Source organism: Dasypus novemcinctus (genome assembly GCF_030445035.2).
Source record: "Dasypus novemcinctus isolate mDasNov1 chromosome Y unlocalized genomic scaffold, mDasNov1.1.hap2 SUPER_Y_unloc_1, whole genome shotgun sequence".
NCBI lineage: Eukaryota > Metazoa > Chordata > Mammalia > Cingulata > Dasypodidae > Dasypus > Dasypus novemcinctus.
The window spans coordinates 2960484-2972541 of record NW_027261977.1 but is presented as its reverse complement, the minus strand read 5'-3'; the positions used below and the strand labels follow the sequence as shown (position 1 = coordinate 2972541).

General features: G+C 35.8%; 2 pseudogenes; both read left to right on the top strand.

Annotated features, from left to right (window-relative positions):
* Positions 1-523: 523 nt before the first annotated feature.
* Positions 524-1943, top strand: LOC139438575 (Golgi apparatus membrane protein TVP23 homolog B pseudogene; annotated as a pseudogene).
* A 1301-nt stretch (positions 1944-3244) lies between these two features.
* Positions 3245-10088, top strand: LOC139438574 (TGF-beta-activated kinase 1 and MAP3K7-binding protein 3-like; annotated as a pseudogene).
* Positions 10089-12058: the final 1970 nt, after the last annotated feature.

Sequence of the window (12058 nt, the reverse complement as noted above, 5' to 3'; positions counted from 1 at the left end):
AGTCTTTCCCTTTTAAATTTAACAGTCAGTTATAGCCCTAGAATCTATTCTGATTCTGTCTTTTTGTTGTTTTTACAGAGCATTTATTACAATTGCTGGTAGCATTTTTTAATTGTAGTACTTTATGAAAAGTAGTTACCTTTGTAAAAATTGATGAAACATTGTTTAAATAGTTTCATTGTCCATTATATACACTGGGTTTATTTTTTCTCATGTACGTCCCTAATATTACCATCTTCAATTAGTATCATACCTTTGTTTTATTCATGAAAGAACATTTTAGATCATGTACTTTATTTTTTCTTCTTCTTTATTTTCTTTTAAATGTTACATTAAAAACATATGAGGTCCTCATATAGCCCCCATTCCCCACACCCTCCAAATACCAACCACATGTGTGGTAAAAGTAACAGAAGAGGTATGTGTAGAAAGGTCATATCTGAGTCTAACTCCATCATACACAGGGACACAAACTCCAAAGTAGGGCCAACTGACATGATGCTGAACTCCAGAGCCATCCGCCATGACCATAGAACCTGTGGGTCTCTGTAACCCTCAGGAAACCAGCACCTGGTTTCTATCTACCTTAGTTGTCTCTGGTACCCTGCTGAGGTGTGCATAAGCACCACCACTCTTATGACCTCCTGATTCTTTTTTGGAGACTCACAGCCATATAAATTCACTTGTCCTTAAAGATGTTTCACTGTTTGATGCTGAAGAGGAGACAGAGAATAGGCCCCAAAAATCCTAAATCAGACACCCAGTGGCATCATTTTTTCATTTATTTTTAGTCAGTGCAATCATAGTCTGTCTTCTCTGTGGATTGTTCAGCAACAGCTTTATTGCCTGTATGGTGACAATTATCTTGTTGTCATGTGACGTTTGGGCAGTGAAGAACATCACAGATAGACTAATGGTTGTCTTGCATTGGTGAAATCATGTTGATGGAGATGGAAAGAGCTATTGTGTGTTCGAGTCCAGGAAGGCATCCTCTCAAGAGAATAAAACTATTTCAGAGACTGAATCGAGGATCTTTTTGTTTAGGACTTATTACATGTCCAGTGCTGTGGGTGATCTTTGCCTTCAGTGCTCTCTTCTCTTTCAGAGCGAAGTGGTTGGCAGTGGTTATCATGGGCGTGGTGCTCCAGGTGGCCAACCTGTATGGCTACATCAGGTGCAAAGTGAGCAGCCAGAAGAACCTCACCAGCATTGCTACCTCTTACCTTGGAAAGCAGTTTTGTTTTCAATTATTGTTTAGGTTTATTTTATTTCTCCATATACTCTCCATCCCCCTCATCCCACTCCTCCCTCCATAACAACAATCTCCTCCATCATAATGAGACATTCATTGCATTTGGTGAATACATCTCAGAGCACCGCTGCACCTCATGGTCATTGGTCCACATCATAGTCCACACTCTACCACGTTCCATCCAGCGGGCCATGTGAGGACATACAATGTCCAGTAACTGTCCCTGCAGCATCACTCAGGACAACTCCAAGTCCTGAAAACGCCTCCACATCTCATCTCTTCCTCCCATTCCCTACCCCCAGCAGGCACCATGGCCACTTTCTCCACACCAGTGCCACATTTTCTTCTATTACTAATCATGATAGTTCATGAATAGATTATCAGTAAGTCCACTCTAATCCATACTTGATTCCTCCATCCTATGGACCTTGGAATGGTTGTGTCCACTCCACATCTATAACAAGAGGGGGTTTAGATTCCCCATGAATTCTGGATGCAATCCTCCTGCTTTCAGTTGTAGGCACTCTTGGCTCCATGGTGTGGTGGTTGACCTTCTTCAACTCCATGTTAACTGAGTGGGATAAGTCCAATAAACCAGAGTGTAGGAGAAAGCAGTTTTTAAGACAAAACTTGAAAAATGATCAGACTTCCTGAAGAGAGAACAAAGCTTATGTGTGCTGTTACATTGGGGAACAACTGAAGCGATTCTTGATGCTGAAGCATTTAGAGCTTAGTGTGTCTTGCAGAGGAGGGTTGAGTTCATTTCTCCATTGAAAAAGTTTATTTAAAAAAAGGAAAGGAAAAATAGTTTTCTTATTGTTTTTTCTTTCTAGTACTTAAGGCTTAAAGGTATGGTGTCACTAGAAACATTGTCATAATTTATTTCATGATATACTTACCATGTAATATCTTGTAATTTCCATATATATCTCTCCACATGGTCTCATAATCTCCATGTATCCCTAATTAATGAAAGCATTTGCATTCACACACATGGGTAATGTAGACCTTTGCATTTTGATTTCTAAATTTTGTAGATGTTCTTGCCTATCTCAGAGCTCTATGTGTTTACATATTATTTCTGTAGATTATTTTGAGAAGAAAGTTTTCTTTCCATGGTAAGAGTAAGAAAGTTAATTTTACAACCTACTACATACTCCATGGTAAAACATCTTGTCTTAGACATACACAGGCAAGTGAAAACCTAATTTTTAAATTTTATTTGTAAAGGTGATGTACTTAAGGCCCAGTTTATATAAGCAGATTCTTCATAGTTAATATTTAAGCAATATCTAGAGATTGCTGCTGTTCTATTTATTATGTGGAAAGGTAGCCAGATTTTTCTTTGGAACTTGCTGGATGCTCCCCAGTGGTCCTTGGCCTAATGAGATATATCTTTTACCAGCAAAAGAGTATTATTCTTACATCATAGTGAGAATAATAAGTTAAATATTTGGCTAATGAATGCTTAAAAGACATTTTATTTTGTGAATCTCTATTATGAGTATATTGTAAATCATACATTTGTATTAATGGTATTTCTTAAAACAAAGCAATATATGTAACTAAACTAAACCAATCTACAAACTATTATAGGGATCTGTAAATTCTGTTGTAGGTACTGTAAATTTTGTTCAGATCTTTACATCAACAGAATCTTTTGTGAATGTATTTATATATTATTAAAAATTTTTAAGAGATGATGTGTTTAGTTCAAAAAAATAAAATAAATTCACTTGTCCTTTCCATTTCCCCCTTTTATCCAAGTCAAAAAGCAGTTTTTAGCACGTGATATTACATGTAGGCTGAGATATTCTGGTCCAAGTTGACCCCTTTATTCAAGATCTTTTTCTAGTTACATCATCAGCTGGTGCTGGGTAGTAATCCCTTGGTGCCAGGGAGGCTCATCCCAGGAGTCATGTCCCATGCTGGGGGGAAGGCAATGCATCTACCTACTGTGTTTGGCTTAGAGAGTGGCCACATTTAAGCAACATGGAGGCTCTCAGGAGGTAACTCTTAGGCATCCCGCAGCTCTAGGCCTAGGTCATATTTCAGGCACACAGGTGCATAATAGGAGCCATCAGGATCAAGGGCACATTTTGAACCATCTGTCTTTGTTGGTCTTTTTCATTGCACTTGGGGATTGTTTCTGTTCCATTGGAGAATGTGATAGGGCTCCCCTGGCCAGGAACTCAGCACTCTCAACTTTCTAACACTTTTTAGATTGATAGTACTTAATAGCTTATACTTTCAGTTAAAATTTTTGGTAGGAAAATATACTTATTATATGTTAAAAATTGTTGAAAAGGCTGACAGATTTAAACTTTGTCTTATTGGATTTGGATTCTTTTGTAACTACTAATTAGTTCACTCAGTTCAGTGTAGAAAACATTAAATATAGGATTATTGGTCAATATTATATGGTAATGACTGCAAAATCGAGGTTTCAAATGAAACTCTCAAATGTAATGTTCCCTAACCAATTTTGATTTCCTTTGGATATCTGTCAGGGATACTTTCTATTTGACACTCAGTTGAATCTTTTGAACCAAATTTTCTCTTAATACCCACTTTTCCCCCTTTTATTACCATGATTTTTCAATGGGATAGAAAGAACCATATTCTTGATCTGTGGTACTCTTCTTTTTAAACTTCAACAAATACATTTTCCTAATCAGAAAATGTCTTAAAAGGTGTGTAAATTTTATTTCTAAAGCTTTATATGAGGGAAGGGTAGAAATTATTTATGAAGTTGTGACAAAGTTAATTCTTTAGCCTTCCTAGATTACATATTTTACAAAATTGTGCTTGACCTATTTACTTTCTCAAATACAGCAATTTACTCTTAGCATAATATGCACTCCTTTGAAATCACTGTTTTAATGAAAGAGCAGTGGTATTCAGAAGACCAAAAATCTAGAATTAGTTCTGTTTAAGTTTAGTGCTTATTGTTAAACCATGTAACTTCCCAGATTTGTCTTTCTTCATCTCTGAATTTGAAATGAGTTGAAATCATTGATCTCTAAGGCACTGCCGTTCTAAACTTACTGTAATGCATGTTGTGTTTTAGATTTCATTTCATCTGACTTGATTCATGCTTAGTCAATGCTGAATATTTTCTTTGACCCTTATCTAAAATATCATGTAACAGATAGATAATATGATAGGTAATGTTTGTTTTTGGATATATAGGAGTAACAGGAAAATACATGATAGTTGAAAAACTTCTGTAGATTATTATAAAGGCAAATAATACACATTTTAAAAAATAATTCAAAATTCTTTGTTTTAGTGGAAAACTTTCATAAGGCCTCTTAGATTTTTTTAAAAGAGAAAGTTTAATATGAATTTGTGTGGATATGTAAAAATTTCAAATCAATAAAGTGGTTTTGAAAGTATACCAAGATACTTTTTATTGGAAAAAACTTTTGAATATTGAGAGGCAAAAGAATTTTATTAGAATAATAAAGATCAATTTTTCAGCTACATTGTGAGACCACAGTTCGAATATAGACTTGTTTTTTTGCTGATTTTTTCTTTAGCCTAAATATGTCATAAAGGTGCTGTATTACTCAGGGTTCTATAAGGAAACTGAACCAACAAGAGATACCTGTAAATAGTATGAGATTTTATAAAATTATCTCATGCCACCATGGGTTGCAAAGGTCCAAATTCTGTGGGGCAGACCACAAACCAGGGACTCGGATGAAGGTCCATGATGAGTTCCCAGGGCACACTGTCTGAAGTAGAGATGGGAATTCTCTGAATGGTGAAATGACTTCCCTGTTTAAGACCTTTAGCTAATCGGCAGATGGTAATCTCCTCAGTTGATTGTAGATATAGTCAGCCATCTATGCCATCAATTCACTGATTACTAAAGTCCATAAAATGTCCATATTTTACAGTTAGCCCAGTGCTTGCTTGACCAAACAAATGGGCACCATTTCCTGCCCAAGTTGACACATTAGCCTAACCATCACAAGTGCAGACAGTTAAAATTATGTTGGGGTAAATGTTTTTCTAAAAAGTAAATGTTGCTTTAGAATATTGATTGTTTTGGCTTTTAGGAGTTTCATTTTAATGCTTTACTTTTTTGTGATTTCAGTGTCTTTTGGAAACTTGATTGTAATTTCCACATTTGCCAGTTTTAAATATTAGGGATGTATGTTACTTATAAAAATTAGTACAATTAATTGTTGAGATGCAGAAAGTCTAATATGAGTCTTACATTTAGAGTGAGAAAACTTGGGATTGAGAAACCATGTCCATGTGCTTATTTTTACATTTCTGTTGCAGCATGAAAGTACTAGAAATGGGAGCTAAGTATTTGAAAATAATATGAATCCCTTTGGGCCTCTGTTTTTGGAATTATGGTCTGTAAAGCTTAATACCACATTTACGGTGTGACAACTTAATCAGAATTACTGTTAACAAGGCATTTTGTCAATGTTTCTTCAGATTTTGTCTCCAGGATAATAACAATCTTGAAGACTTTTGCCAAGCCCTTTCCCAAGAGTAGCAAACCAGTATATGGAATACCATAGTCCAGATGACTCAGGAGATGGGGCTTAACTTAATGGTAGCTAGTCATTTGTAAATAGCTCAAGTAAAGGATATATTAATACATAGCTACTGCAGGTAAACAACTGATACATTTAGTTCAGAAACCATCCTCATTCCCAACTACTTTGGCTGCTAGTCCCAAAGTCAGTCATTTTTTAAAAATGAATGAACAGTACAAACTGCAGCTGCTTGTCTTCCATAGCCACCTCAACAGCCATCTTCCCTGCAAACAAGAATGACTCCTGCTATGAAAGGGTCTTTACCACCTCTGGCAACAATTCCTGCATAGATGCATATACCTAGTGTGGAGAACATCCAATTACTGTTACAGTATCCCCAAACCACCCATCTATACGGACTGTTGGAAGGGATTTACAAACCTTCCATAAATTCCAAACAATGTCCATATGCTTCCTTATTCTGTTTATATTAGGTAGGTATCCCAGAGCTCATTAGAAAGACAAACTGCTCAGAAAATGATATGGTGGCCCTCGCCACAGGGCCCCATTCATAATTGGAGTCAATATCCTTTACCTTTTTATCAATATCAGCAGCACTATCAATCTTGTCAGTATTCTCCCAAACAACACCAGATGCCTCAATCTGTTTATCACTCACCACCTCCTTCTCAGTGTCCATCCTTCACCTCTCCACAGCATCAGGCCCAGTTGGGCCACCCAAGTTTCCATGTTTTTATGCCAATTGATCCTTCAATTACTCTGTCCTATTCATATCAACAAGGACTGCCTAGTTAACAGAAACAGAGAAATCAACCAGTAGTCTATCTCCCATTCCCAGCATCTAGCTTATCAAAACAGATCCATGAAGAAAATGGAAATCAAAATTGAGCCCTCTCAGAGACCTAGGACAGCAATTAATAGGAGTCCTTCACCCTTTGTTTATCAACCATTTTCACCGAAGCAGCACCCACTGTGTACAGATGCTGTATCACTTTCAGGTTCTCTATCAAGAGGAGTATCTAGTCAACCAAACCTCCTTTTAGTGTTAATTCTGTGTATATTATGTATACAAAGCCAACTGGATCTCCATCTGTTCTGTCACCCTCTCCTTGGGTAAAACCAGTATCAACTACAGTTTTTAAAATTACTGTAAGCCAAACCATGACTCAAAATCTCTTAAATTTAGTGGATCAAGAAGAGCATTCTGCAGGATCAGAACCTATTCAATCCATTTCAATAACAGCAGGCTCTGGGGAAGAAAAGGGAAATGATAAATATCAGAGGAGTTCTAGTGCTGGATCTAATGAATATGCCCATACAGAAGGTAAAATTTAGCTGTTTAATGAAACTTAAACTTTGTTTTGAGGTGGCAATCTCCTGTTCAAAATAAAGTAATTTAAATTAGCTATTTAGTTTTCTTTCCATGTTCAGATTATTAAAAACTGGAAGATAGTGTTGCTGTTAAGAATAAGGTTAATGCTTCCAAGTCATCCTCAGAGTCATCTCTAGTCACCTACATTTTACTTTTGAAAATGTCAAGAAAAGAAGATCCAAAAATAGTTTCTTAGGAAAAATGAGGAAAAAATAGACAAAATATATATTTTCAGAAGTGTGAACTATAAAGGAAAAAGTACATACTTAGTAGGAAGATTAATATTCTTTGAGATGAAAGAATTTTGATCTTTTTGAGTATGGTATTCATATTTATGAATTCATATGGTAAATAATATTTATTTAAAAGGAGTAGAATTAATGATGAAGAACATTGTTAGATTAGTTAATAGTAGGCCTAACAAAATATACAGAAGAGTTTATTTTTGAAATGTATGTTCAGATTCTTAAAAAATATCTGATAATTTCAAAATTTAAGGAGAAACTACTATTTTAATTCAGTTATGGCTGATATCGAGCCTATTTAAAATACATGTAGATATAGCTAAAGAGAATCTTGGAAACTAAGTTGTCAGAACAGATGGATGTATATGTGATACAAATTTTTTTTTTTTCTTTTTATTTTGGTACTGGCGCTAGAACCTGGGATCTCATAGGTAGGAAGCTGGTGCTTAACCACTGAGCTAGTACTCAGAATCCCTGAGTTGTTTTTTCATTTGTTTTGCTCATTGTTTGTTCTGTTTTTTCCTCTCTCTATTTTTCTTTAAATGTTACATTAAAAAATATGAGGCCCCCATATTCGCCCTACACCCCACTCCTCCCACATCAACAACCTCTTTGGTCATCATGGGACATTCATTGCATTTGGTGAATACATTTTGGAACACTGCTGCACCACATGGATAATGGTTTACATTATAGTATACACTCCCCCAGTCCACTGAGTGGTCCATGGCAGGTTCTATGGCGTTGTTCATTTTTGTTTCTTCAAGAGGCACCAGATCCTGAACCTGGGACCTCCCCTGTGAAAGCTAGAGGCTCAACTGCTTGAGCCACATTCGCTGCCATGATACCATTTTGATAGCAGTTATAAGAGCTAAATGAAAGCAGAAGTAGAAGCAGAATAGCATTAGAAAGTCACGGGAGTGAATATCAAGCAAAGTTGGAGACAGCGGATATATAATGAGTATTTTAAACATTAATATTGTACATAAAATTTCCAGGTTACTTGTTCACTGTAATTCTTTGATATGATGTAATGTATTATTCTATAGCTTTGCTGTTACATCATCAAGGAAGAATGGAGAGATTAACAAAGCAATTGAAACTTGAGAAAAATGAGCTAGAACTGTTGAAGGCAGAAGTTAGTGGTATGGAGCATGGCCTGCTGCAGAGAAGGCTCAGAAGTGTCATCTGTAACAATGCAATCCCAAAGGTAAGTGACTTTTGGGATATGTTGAGGGGAGTGTGGGGGAAATGAGCTGTCTGGCCCTGTATATATGTTCCTGGCATAGTGTTTGAAAACAATGACTTTAAAGAACTTTTATGTTTATAAGCTCTTGCTAAAATAAATTGCTTTATTTTCACTTGTGTGAATTCTAGTGACTCATCAGTTTTTTCAGATACTGACTATAATCAAGGTATAGCATTCAGCTAATATAATTGCTTGCCATCTAAATAGAAATGAAAACTGAACCCGGGCCTAATAGTTTGTTATTCTCTTTAAATTCATTTATTCTAAGTACATTTTTTATATTTAGTCAAACATTTATAACTTATTCTTTAAAGTCAATGCAGATCAGTTAAAAATAGACTAGTATGAATTTGGAAAAGTATTAACCATAGACACATTTTAAGACTGGTCCATTTCCTTAATTGTTGAGTAGCTGTAGAAATAGATTATAGTATTGGAAATTAAGGCTATTAAGGGGAATTAATCTGATGAAAAAATTAGGATAATATATATTTTTTCTTTAGATTTTATTGTGGTGTATATCTTTATATATTCAAGATAAAACTCGTGTCTTAACCATTTTTAAGTATGTAATTCATTAGTATTAATTATCTTTACAATGTTGTGCTGGCATCACCACCAAAATTTTTTATCACCCCAACAGCAACTCAACCCAATTAGCATTAATTTCCCCATTTTCCCTTCCTTAAGTTCCTGGCACCCTCAGCTTTACTTTCTGTCTTTGAATTTGCTTGTTCCTGCAATTTCATACAGTATTTAGCCTTTTCTGTCTAATTTATTTCATTCAGCATAATGTTTTTGAGAATCATCCATATTGTAGCATGTATCAGAATGTCATTCTTTTTATGGCTAAATACTATACCATTCACTGTGTGTATATATATCACTTTTTGTTTTATCTAGTCATCTGTTGATGGATGTTTGGGTTGTTTCTACTTTGTGGCTATTGTAAATTTTGCTACTCTGAATGATTATAGACAGTTAACTGTTTCAGTCACTGCTTTTACTTCGTCTGTCTGCCTAGGTATGGTATTGGTGGGTCATAAGTAAAATTTAGAGGAACCACCACACTGTTTTCCACAGCTGTGCTATGTTACATTTAATGTTGAAAACTCCAATGCTTGAGGGTTCTAGTTCCTCCACATCCTGTCCAAAACTTTTTAAGTTTTTAAAAAATAACTATTCATTAGTTAAAAAGTAGGCATCTTTTCATTTTTCTTGTTTTTTGAATGACTAAAGATGTTGAGGATCCTTTCATCTTCCTGTTGGCCATTTGTATATATTGTTTGTAGAAATGTCTATTCAAGTCCTTTGTCCATTTTTTACCGGTTATCTTTCTTTTGTTGAGATTGAGGGAATTCTTTATATATTCTGCATATTAAAACCTTATCAGATACGTGATTTCCACATATTTTCTTTTATGTAGATTGTACTTTCACCTTCTTGATAGTGTCCTTATAATGCACAAAAATTTGTAATTTTAATTCCAGTTTATCTGTTTTCTAAAAATTATTGATGTGCTTGGTTTCATATCATCCAAGATCATTAAGATTATTCCCCCAGGATTTCTCCTATAAGTTTATAGGTTCAACTCTTTTATTTGTACCATTGGCAACAATTTTTATTTTAACTTTGTTGTAAGTTTTGATTTTAGGAAATGTGAGACCTCCAGCTTTGTTTTTTTTCAAGATAATGTCAATTATCTGGGACCCTTGCAATTCCATATGAATTTGAGGATTGGCTTACCCATTTCTGCAAAAAAAAAGGGTACAGGGATTTTGATAGGGATTAAACTAAATCTGTAGAGTGTCTGGGGAGAAATATCATTTTACCAATATTAACTTTTCTAACCCAGGATGCCTTACCATTTACTTAGGTCCTCTTTAAAGTCTTCAGTTTCAGTTTTCTTTAATTTTGTATTGTTCAGTGCACAGGTTTTTACCTCCTTGATTGAATTTATTCCTAGATTTTTTTAAAGTTTATTTTATTTATTTCTCACCCCAGGCCTTTTGTTATTTGCACTTGCAGTCTGCTCTCCAAGACTTCTTTGGGTGTCACCAGAAACTGAACCTGGGATCTCCATGTGGTAGGCGGGCACCCAGCTTAAGCCATGTCCACATTTCAACTAGGTATTTTATTTTTTTAGAAGCATTAGTATATGGAATTGTTTTCTTAATTTCCATTGCAAATTGTTAATTGCTGGTGTATGGAAACACAAATGATTTTTATGTGTTAATTGGTACCTTGCAACTTTGCTGATTTCATTTATTAGTGCAATTAAAATCTCTCTATGATGGAAATCCTATGTTTTGCCCTATCACACCTCTTTGTACTAGTCTCTCAAACGAACTCTTATCATCCCCTTATAGACACCATCCTCATTTCTTTTCTTCTCATCCCTAAAATCAATCATTTTACCCATTATAACACCATTACTGATACTATTGCTGTTTCTTCTTTTTGGTAGTTGTTTCTTATGGCTTTTCATCTGATTCTTACACTGAATACCACAGTCAGCAACTGAGGAACACATGAATGGCATCTTTTTGCTGTGAGAACAACTATACTGAAGCCTGCTAATAAGACAGGGAATTAGGCTGATCTGGAACCTGGCAAGAAGCACATGTGGATATCAGTAACCCCAAGATGGCTGCTGGAAGACTCTCATGAGAAATCCAATTCAGAGCAAGATTTACTTGGGAAGCCAGGAGAAGCCCTGGATATTCTCCAGGGGCCTTATTATTGGGCCTTGCTGTGGGATTGATGGGTATGGAAACCAATCAAAACAACAAACAGCTGGAACTCCTCCCCTGCCATTAGCAAAGGGGCAGAATAATTAATGGTTTAAAAACCAACATGAAGACTTCTTGATCTGTCTTGCTCATTTGCCTTCACCCTGTCCTGGTGTCTGTCCTGGTGTGCCTGTTCCTGCCCTCTGTGCCCTGCTCTTGCCATTTCTCCTCTGCCAGGATGGGGATGCAAGTAAAATCTGGGCATTTATAATCCATAATGGAAATTGCAGTCTATAAATCAGCCTTCTTTATCACTTTTCAGCCCCTTCCTCTCTACCTGGGACCTATGATCTGTTATTTTCTCCCATTTCTCTTTCCTCTCTACCTTAATAAATTACTGGCTTAATTAACCTGATATGCTCTTGAAATTCATTTCTGCAACATAGTCGTGAACCTAGACAAAACCTAGAGCTTGGTGACTATACCAACCTCTACAGACTAGAACCCAAAACCTACCAGATAGAATGGAAGGGCACCCTTCTCTGCTGCCAGATAGCAGGAAGTATCCAGATTGAGACAACACCCCAAATTCCCTCACCCTACTGTTCAGCTCAGTACTTTCATCACTCTGGGCCTTCTAGACTTAAGAATGTTAGAGATTCCCCCTTACAAGGTTGTAATGAGT